The sequence below is a fragment of the Panicum virgatum genome, chromosome 8K (genome assembly GCF_016808335.1).
Source record: "Panicum virgatum strain AP13 chromosome 8K, P.virgatum_v5, whole genome shotgun sequence".
Lineage (NCBI taxonomy): Eukaryota > Viridiplantae > Streptophyta > Magnoliopsida > Poales > Poaceae > Panicum > Panicum virgatum.
Window position 1 is genome coordinate 47181750 of NC_053143.1, and position 9601 is coordinate 47191350.

General features: G+C 54.5%; 1 long non-coding RNA gene across 1 annotated transcript; it reads left to right on the forward strand.

Moving 5' to 3' along the window:
• Positions 1–1193: 1193 nt before the first annotated feature.
• On the forward strand, positions 1194–5006 carry LOC120646370. The gene is made up of 4 exons (XR_005664407.1): positions 1194–1738; positions 3284–3353; positions 3448–3529; positions 4600–5006. It is a non-coding gene; the product is annotated as an uncharacterized LOC120646370 (long non-coding RNA).
• Positions 5007–9601: the final 4595 nt, after the last annotated feature.

Below are 9601 nucleotides of genomic sequence, written 5' to 3' on the forward strand. Positions count from 1 at the left end.
ATGTTGACGACGTGGTCATCAAGTCAAAGCACCATGACGATTTCATCAAGGACCTGCAAGAAACCTTTGCCAGTCTCAGGGCCTACAGATGGAAACTAAATCCGGAGAAGTGTGTGTTCGGCGTACCGTCCGGCAAGCTCCTGGGCTTCATCGTCAGCATCCGGGGCATCGAAGCAAACCCCGAGAAGATCTCCACCATTACAAGCTTACAGCCGCCGACCACTCAAAAGCACGTGCAGCGGCTCACGGGCTGCATGGCAGCACTCAGCCGCTTCATATCACGACTCGGCGAACGGGGGCTGCCCTTCTTCAAACTCCTCTAGAAGCTAGACAACTTCAAGTGGACAGACGACGCGCAGCAAGCTCTAGACGAACTCAAGAAGTTCCTCTCGTCCCCACCAGTACTCACTTCCCCGATCCGAGCTCAGGGAGAACAGAAGGCGGAAGAACTGTACCTGTACCTGTCATGCACCACCCACGTGGTGAGCACCGCCCTCGTCGCCGAGCGATCTGACTCCAACCACATCTACAAGACGCAGCACCCGGTCTACTTCATCAGCGAGGTGCTCAGCCCAGCAAAAGTACGGTACCCTCAAGTTCAGAAGCTTCTATACTCTGTACTTATTATGTGTCGCAAGCTCCGGCACTACTTTGAAGAGCACCGAATCGTGGTTGTCACCGACTTCCCGATCGGCCACATCCTGCACAACAAGGAAGCAGCAGGGAGGATAGCCAAATGGGCCTGCGAGCTGGGCGCCTACGACTTCGAATTCAGGCCAAGAACAGCCATCAAGTCTCAGGTCCTCCCAGATTTCATCGCCGAGTGGACGGAGCAGCAAGTCCCAGCCAACCCAGAAAGGCCCGACACTACAGGAAAAGCATAAATTTTCGTGAGCCAAAAGTTTTTCGTGGGCCGGCCCACGTAAAACATAAGGGAATTTTCGTGGGCTACCAAACTGACGAAAAACATGATATTTTTTCGTGGGCCAGGAAAAAAGCCCACGAAAAAGGGGTTTTTCGTCGGCCTATGACCGACCGACGAAAAATTTGGCGCATGGGGCTACTGTTTTTCGTGGGCCACACCTAGCGGCCGACAAAAATTGTTCGGTCCCATGTAACCCTAAAGCGTGGGCGCCCTTGAGGCCTTGACCCACACAGCCGCAGTCACGCCCCGTGCCCCCGTCCCCTCTCCCTCTCCCTCTCCACGCACACGCGCTCTGACAGCCGCCACGGCACCCTCCCCCTCCCCCGTTCGTGTCGCCGACGCCCACCGGCGCTCCGTCTCCCCTGCTCCGGATCCAGGCCGTCGCCACCCGCCGTCGCCACCCGCCGGCGCTCCGACTCCCCGGCTCCGTGGATGCCCGATTCGGTCGGGGAAACCCTAGCAGCGGCAGATCTTGGGCGCGCTTTCTCTCTCCGGGCGTGTGGATGCCCGATTCGGCCGGGACCGCAGAGCTGGAGGACCGGCTCAGGGATGTCAGGGAGCGCCTACACGCGCCGCCCGACGATGCCGAGGACCTGCTCAAGCTCCTCAACGTGAGCCTGCTCTCTTCGCCCTGCGCCTGTTCTTATCTCGTTTCATTTATTACGATACATCGCGTTTGCCTGTGTGGTCTCGGCTTGGTGAATCGTAGGCTCGTCTGTATGAGTGGGAACGCGGGTGGATTTTGCGCTCTTACCTTTTGGACGATTGCTTGGATCGCGGATGGAATGCTGTCGGGCTGGTGATTCGATTTAGGTAGGTTTAGTCTTCCATGCTCTGAAATTTGTGGAATTGTTCGTTCTGGCAGAAACAGGAAGCGTCATCAGTGATCTGCAGAGTGTTATCCGTGCTGGATTGTTGTTATGCAGAATTACCTGGTCTGGTAACTTCCTTGGAATGATTTTGCCTTGTATATTTCGGGAGCTACCATACAGTCTGGCTTTGTAGATTTGGTTGGCATATTTGGTTCTATCTGCTAGGGTTCCACTTATTGGACATGCCAGTTTCATTTGGTCTGTTTGGCAGCTGCGCTAGGCTTCTAGCCGGGCCACGGTAGAGCGAGGTTCTTGTTTGGTCGACCAAATTGTTCTCCTAGCCCGGCTCCGTGGAGTCCTCCCGAGCCCGTTAGCCTGGCTCCGCTGGGATCACCGAATCGGTGTTTCTCGCGTGGCCGGCCTATCTCCAACCCCGCTGCGCTCCGTGTGGCTCATCTCCGCTGCTCCCTGTCCAGTGCGCCGCCCGCACGCCGGCCGCCGAACCTCCCCTCTTGCTCGCACGTCGGCCGCCGAAGCTCCACGTCCCGCCCGAACGCCGCCCGCCGAGCCGCCTCCTACTCGAACGCCGCCCACCGAGGCACCTCCTCCTGTCGCTACGTCGCCCGCCGAGCTTCCCCTCCGCCGCAGTGGCTTGGATCTGGTCGTGGCCTAGGCGCTGGAGGAAGAAGACGCCGGCGGACCTCGCGAGGGGGCGCAACGAGGCGAGGACGAGCAGCGCGGCGGCGGCGGCGGCGGCCGTGGAGGCAGGGAGGTGACCGCGAGGTGGAGGGGCGGGTCAGGGCGTCGCCGAGGCGCTGGAGCCTCCGCGGGAGGCCGCCGGGGAGAAGGAAGGGGCCGGAGGAGCTGCTTCCCCGAGGTTCAGCGCCGCCTGGATCTCGCCGGCGACCGCGGGGAGCTGCTGCGGCGTGGACGGCGGGGCGGGGAGCTCCGGAGGCGGCGGGGGTGATGGCGTGCGGGACGAGAGAACAGAGAGGAGGTGTGGGGGATCTGCAGACCAAACAAAATCTCTTCCAGGACGGGTTGCGTGGACAATGCAACCAAACAAAAGCTCCCACACTATGGTAGCCTGGGCAGCTCTAGGCTGGCCACGGACTGGAGCCAGGCTACGCGGCGAGGAGGTGCCAAACAGACCCATTGTGTTGTTTTAATTTCTATGTTTGGCATGTGAATGAGAGAAAATCCAGATGTTTTGGCCTCTTAGTACCTTTTTTTCTGGTGTGGATTGATTCGATTGAGGTTGAGATGCATGACAGATTGGAGTTTATCATTAGCAGATTAGCCTACTTTATTCTCCACTGCTACTTTATTGTCCAAGGCTCCAAGTTTGTCAGTTTTTTTTCTGTGCAGAATGAGGAAGTACTTGCTGTGCTCTTTGAAATATTTACTATTCTGGACAATTGATATAGGGATGTGCTACTTTGAGTAGATACAATAATTAATCATATCCATAAACTTCACACGCAATTAAATTTCTAATTTTCTAACATAAGTACATGTTTGTTACGATGATTGTTGCAAAATTCAGCTTGAGGGAGCTCATTGAGCAGTATCATCATGCTACTAACAGCCACTTTGAGGAGATAAACCACGATCAGGTGAGACATTCACTAGCTAGCAGCTTGTACTAGTTTAACTGTCGTGCTTATATGTATAATCATGCTAATCATACCATTATTCGTGCTTGTGCAGAACACCTTTGAAGACCATGCTAATCATACATCAATGGACAGGAGCACATCTTGGAAGACCAGACACCTTCCTGTACCGCATGGTAATTACAAGAAACAGTCTTCTGTTCAAACTTAAAATCATGTGTTGTTCTGCTAGCTGTAAGTTGCTTGTTGATTGGGCCTTTGAGAGTCGATCCATATGCCTTTAGTGTGAATTGGATTTGATATTTTGGTAACTATTGGTCGTGGAGAAGTTTCTTTGCTCTGAATCCTGGGTGTGCATGGTGTGTTCTCAACCTGCTGCCCTTTGTGCGCCTTAATACCAGCAATCAGTGGTATTATCCTTAATACCAATTTATGTATAAGTTGCAATATTAGCTCTGATAATACATCAGTGACTTTATTTTTCTTTCTATGATGTTATCCTTTTGGAGCTTGATTCACTTGTCTGTTTCAAATATCTCCTACTTAAACATTCAAGCTGAGTGTCTCCTCCAGTTGATCACTTTCGCATATGTAAAGACAACAGATTATGTCCCCTCTCCAGTTTCTATCCAAACTAGAGTGTGTCTGAATTCCAAGATTTAGTGATCTCTCATATGTGTCCACATAACTCTTAAATTGTTCCCTCTCAGATGCCTCTCGGTTGCCTGATAAATTCAGTTTTGTTGGTACTTCATTTCCATCCTGAAATTACCACTTGAGCCTTGATTGTACTGTTGGGTTATTGGCTTCATGCATCATTTATTGTGTATGGCAAAATAATGCACAGTAGTGAGCTAGCATTTTTGAAAGGTAAAATTCTTCCATATTAAGCTACAGAGTGGCTCACTATATCAGTGCAGCTCTTTGTCTGCACTGAAATAGAATGCCTGCAGCATATATATAATTAGTTTTTGTATGCTACCAGTTGTTGCAGACTGGCTGAATAAACGCACATTTTCATTAAGTTTCTTTCGATTCCAATATGAAATAAGAGTATAGTGATTAGAAATTTAATAGTCGCTAGCCTATTCACATGCAAAGACCTCACTGCTACTAACTTGTTAGTTCACACCATGTAATTCTTCAATGCACTGAATATATTTGTGGAAAGTTATCTGAGTATCACTCTTGTTCGTTCTCTACGAAAGTGAGCAGCTAATGGTCGTTTGGTGCTTACATATGGCAGAGCAAAGGGAGGATGGGGTGAGCCGATGCCATTCTACAGGTGGGCGCGGGACGGCCCGACCCGGCGCAGCCTCACGCGGCGACGCCTCCACTGCCCCAACAGCAAGCAGGAAGCAGCCGGCGGCCAAGCCCCAGCAGCAACCAGTGGTCACCTCCGAGGTGAGGTCCCTTTGTATGTGTTTCAGCTAAATCAAAGGGACCTGCACTTGAATCTTAAATACCTGTGTGAATTTGAGAGCTGCTAATGTCAGTTGGCATCTACAAAGTATAACATATATAAGTGTTTCCGAATGATCGACTCAGTTGCTTATCGAAGATATATATATTAGTACTGTCATATGACTCAAGTTGTGCATCTAAGATATTTATTAGTACGGACCGAGCTTGGGTCATGGACTCTTGTGTGGATCTTGGCAATGGTGGTGATCGATAAGCTCTGATTCAGTGTGCTAATTAAATAACCCCATGCTGTGTCGAGCTTAATTGTTTCGGATGCCTTTGTGCCGTGTATTGTGATTTTTGTTGGATGGAAAGGGGAAAAGGGCTCTGTTTTTTTGGGAGGGGGGGGGGCAGTTTTTTCGTGGGCAAGTGGTGCGGCTGACGAAAAATCGGGCGCCTGGGATGCTTTTTCGTCGGCCTCCCCAGAGCCCACGAAAAAACGGTTTTTTCGTCGGCCGGGGATGTGGCTCACGAAAAAGGTTTTTCGTCGGCCGCTAGCTCGCCCACGAAAAAGTTTTTTCGTGGGCCACATCCCGGCCGACGAAAAAACCGTTTTTTTCGTGGGCCTAGGTCCGGGCCGATGAAAAAGATCCTTTTTCGTGGGGGGCGACGAAAAAAGTTGCATTTTTTCATCAGGTTTTTTTTCGTCGGGTTTTCCCTCTCCTGTAGTGCGAGCACTGGGTCATGTACTTCGATGGCTCCCTGAACCTGGAAGGGGCTGGGGCTGGCGTCTTATTCATCTCTCCAAAGGGTGAACAGTTGAAATACGTCCTGTAGCTCAAGTTCAAGCTATCCAACAATACAGCAGAATACGAAGCTCTCATCCACGGCCTGCGCATAGCCATATCACTCGCTATACAGAGGATGATCGTCTACGGAGACTCGCAAGTGGTCATCAATCAAGTCAACAAAGACTGGAGCTGCACGTCTGAGAAGATGTCCGCCTATTGTGCCGAGGTCCGAAAACTGGAAGGTAAATTCCAGGGGATTGAGTTCCTCCACGTGGTGCGGGATGACAACGTCGCCGCGGATGTACTATCAAAGCTGGGATCGAAACGCGCACAGGTTCCAGCCGGGATATTCGTACAAGAACTGGAGGAACCGACAGTGATTGAAGAACAAGAAGCAGTCAAGCAGGTGGCCAAGCCAGTGGAAAACCAAGTCCTGGTAATCGAGCCCGACTGGAGGGAGGATTTCATAAAATGCATCAAAACCAGCGCCCTCCTAGAGCCAAAGTCTACCGGCGACAGAATTCACAGAAGAAGCAAGGCCTATACTCTGATTGGAGAGCAGCTCTACAAGCGCGCACCCTCCTCGGGCGTGCTCCTCAAATGCATCACCCGAGTAGAAGGAATCTCCCTACTCAACGAAATCCACTCGGGAACCTACTCCAATCACGCCGCTTCTAGAACACTAGTGGGCAAAGCCTTCAGATCAGGATTCTATTGGCCGACAGCAAAGCAAGACGCGGAGGACATAGCGTGCAGGTGCGAAGGGTGCTAGTTTTTCGCAAATCAGAAACATCTCCCGGCATCCGAGTTGCAGAACATCCCAATCTCATGGCCATTCGCATGCTGGGGGCTGGATATGATTGGCCCATTCAAGAAGGCAGTTGGGGGATACCACCACGTCCTGGTGGCAATAGACAAGTTCACAAAATGGATATAGTACAAGCCAATAAATAAGTTGACGTCGGCAAAGGCAATCAAGTTCATACAAGATATAACAAGAAGATTCGGCATCATGTCAGAAATCATTACAGATCTGGGCACGAACTTCGCAGCCAACGATTTCTTCAAGTTTTGCAAGGAGCGAGGCACTCTAATTCGCTTCGCCTCAGTCAAGCACCCCCGTGCCAACGGTCAAGTAGAGCGCGCCAACGGGATGATACTAAAGGGCCTCAAGCCTGCCATCTTTGACAGATTGAAGCCGTTCGAGGGCAAGTGGTTGGAAGAATTACCCAATGTAATCTGGGGGCTCCGTCAAAAGCAATCGGAGGCAACATCCCTTTCTTCATGGTGTACGGATCCGAGGCCATCCTGCCAGGCGATCTGAAACATGGGGCTCCAAGAATCGCCTTCAGCAGCATCCCAGCGGCCGAGCAGGCCAGAGCAGAACGTGGACCTCATAGAGGGAGAGCGCCTGCATGTAGCTCTAAAAACAGTCAAGTACCAGCAAGCCTTGAAGCGCTACTACGACAAAAACGCAAAGCCAGATCAGTACAACGAGGGCGACCTCGTCCTCAAGCGCCGGACCTCAGTCGCCGGAAAGACTAAGATGAGTGCCCCCTGGGAGGGTCCCTACGTCGTCAAGGAAGTACTAGGCTAGGCAACATTTACGCTGTGCGAACCCGAAGGCAGAGACCTGCCCAACACATGGAACTCCGAGAACCTGCGATGTTTCTACCCGTATGCCGAGCCATACGGTCGCCGCCGAGTGCCCCCCACTCGGGCATATTTCTCCCCAAGTGTTTAGCACATGGGAATGTACGGGCCGAGCACCCCTGAACGCTCATAATTCCGGCGACAACCAAGCCGAGCATGGGCCGTATGCCCCTACGAACAAAAATTCAGCTTCTACGAATTATACTATTCTATCATGTAATTTAGTTACATCTACGGATTCGCATCAGCAATATAAGTTGTGCCGCGTTCACTGACTACCGAGGCGACAACCAAGCCGCACTAGTCACATTTATGCCTTGGAACTGCACCCGGCGACAACCAAGCCGCGGAAAAGGCCCCTTAATGTTCTCACCAGCGACAACCAAGCTGCCTAAAGAACATGCGCTCAGTCGCCCTAATAACTCTAACTAGCAACAACCAAGTTGCCCAAAGAGTTGCGCCTCGGCGCCACAACTAAGCATAACTCTAACCAACGACAACCAAGCTGCCTAAAGAGTACCACTCAAATGATTTAGGGATAAATCTATTTTACAACCTCGAACTAGTCAAGAAGTCCGTTTTTCAACCTCCTACTACGAAACCGGGTAACCTAGGCCCTCGAACTGGCAAAACCGTCCGAATCACCCCCTCAAGCACTGTAGCAAGCTGTTTTGAGGGTGGTTTTGCACACGTGTGCCGCCGCTGCCGCCGGCCTCCCTCTCTTGCTCTGCCACCGCCGTCGCCCCTACCTCCTTCCTCTCCTGCTCCGCCACTGTCGCCCCTACCTCCTTCCTCTCCTGCTCCGCCACTGTCGCCCCTACCTCCTTCCTCTCCTGCTCCGCCGCCGCTGCCCCTCCCTCTCCTGCTCCGCCGCCGCCGCCCCTCCCTCTCCTGCTCCGCCGCCGCCCCTCCCTCTCCTGCTCCGCCGCCGCCCCTCCCTCTCCTGCTCCACCGCCCCCGCCCCTCCCTCTCCTGCTCTGCCATCACTCACCTCCCTCACCTTCCTCTCTTGCTCCGCCGCCGCCGCCCTTCCCTCTTGTGCCCCACCAACCGGACCGGCACCATGCCAGTGCGCAGCGCCCCAACGCGGACGCCGAGGTGGGTGTCCACCACCACCCTGAACGCTTGCTGCCGCCTCCAGTACCGGTCGCGCACGCGCGCCGCGACGGCCTCGTCGACGACCACGCCCCTGGCGGTGGCCACGAACGCCACGGCGGCGACGCCCCGCGGCGCGTGGTCGAACCCGGTGACGGGCGCCCACCCGAGCGCGACGTCCCCGTCGGCGTTGGCCAGTGCGGCACGGCCCTCGCCGCCGCCGTACCGGAACGCGACGCGCTCATTGGGGTTCCACGACACGGCGCGGGTGCCCACGGTGGCGTCCAGGGCGGGCGCCGCCGAGGAGTTGCCGAGGCGGAGCCGCACGGGGGCCAGCGGCTGCAGGTGGAACGACGGCGGGCGCGGGCGGTAGTTGAGGTACGCGAGGCACGCCGCGGCGAGGGCCAGGCAGAGCGCGAGGAGGGCGAACCCCGCGGCGAGGCAGCACGCGCGGCGGCACGAGCACCCGCCGCCGCAGCGGTGCTGCTACTGGCGGTACCGCGCCGGCTTCCGCGTGCCGGCGGGGGGCGGCAGGTGCTGGTGGTGGAGGTACTGCGCGCCAGCGGGGGCTTGAGCGAGAGCACCTGCGGCTGTGTGTGGCAGCGCGAGAGCTGGCTTCTTGAAGCGGCGGTGCTGCTACTGGCGGTCCGCGCCGGCTTCCGCGTGCCGGCGGGGGGCGGCAGGTGCTGGTGGTGGAGGTACTGCGCGCCAGCGGGGGCTTGAGCGAGAGCACCTGCAGCTGTGTGTGGCAGCGCGAGAGCTGGCTTCTTGAAAGGCGGCGCGGGCCTGGTGGCACCATTGGCGGGGGCCGGCGCGGGCCTGGTGGCGCCATTGGCTGAGGAAGGGAGGGAGGGAGGAGGTGGCAGTGGGACCCACTTGTCATTGAGATGGAAGAAAGGAGGGAGGTGCTGACGTGGACTGACTTGTGGGCCCCGCGTGCCACGTGTGCAAAACCACCTTCAAAACAGATTGCTACAGTGCTCGAGGGGGTGATTCGGACGGTTTTGACAGTTCGAGGGCCTAAGTTATCCGGTTTCGTAGTAGGAGGTTGAAAAACGGATTTCTTGACCAGTTCGAGGTTGTAAAATAGACTTATCCCAATGATTTATGCTCTCACTAGCAACAACCACGCTGCCGAAAGAGCTCTCGCCCGACTAAATAAGCCAGCGCGCTTTACAACCAAATATTTAACATGCACTGATTAAACATACACGCCCCGAAGGGCACACATCGCGTGCTAGTTCAAGAAAGTTTTGTTCACCTAACATGTTCTCATATTACAGCTAGCAGGATTCTCCCTCCTAC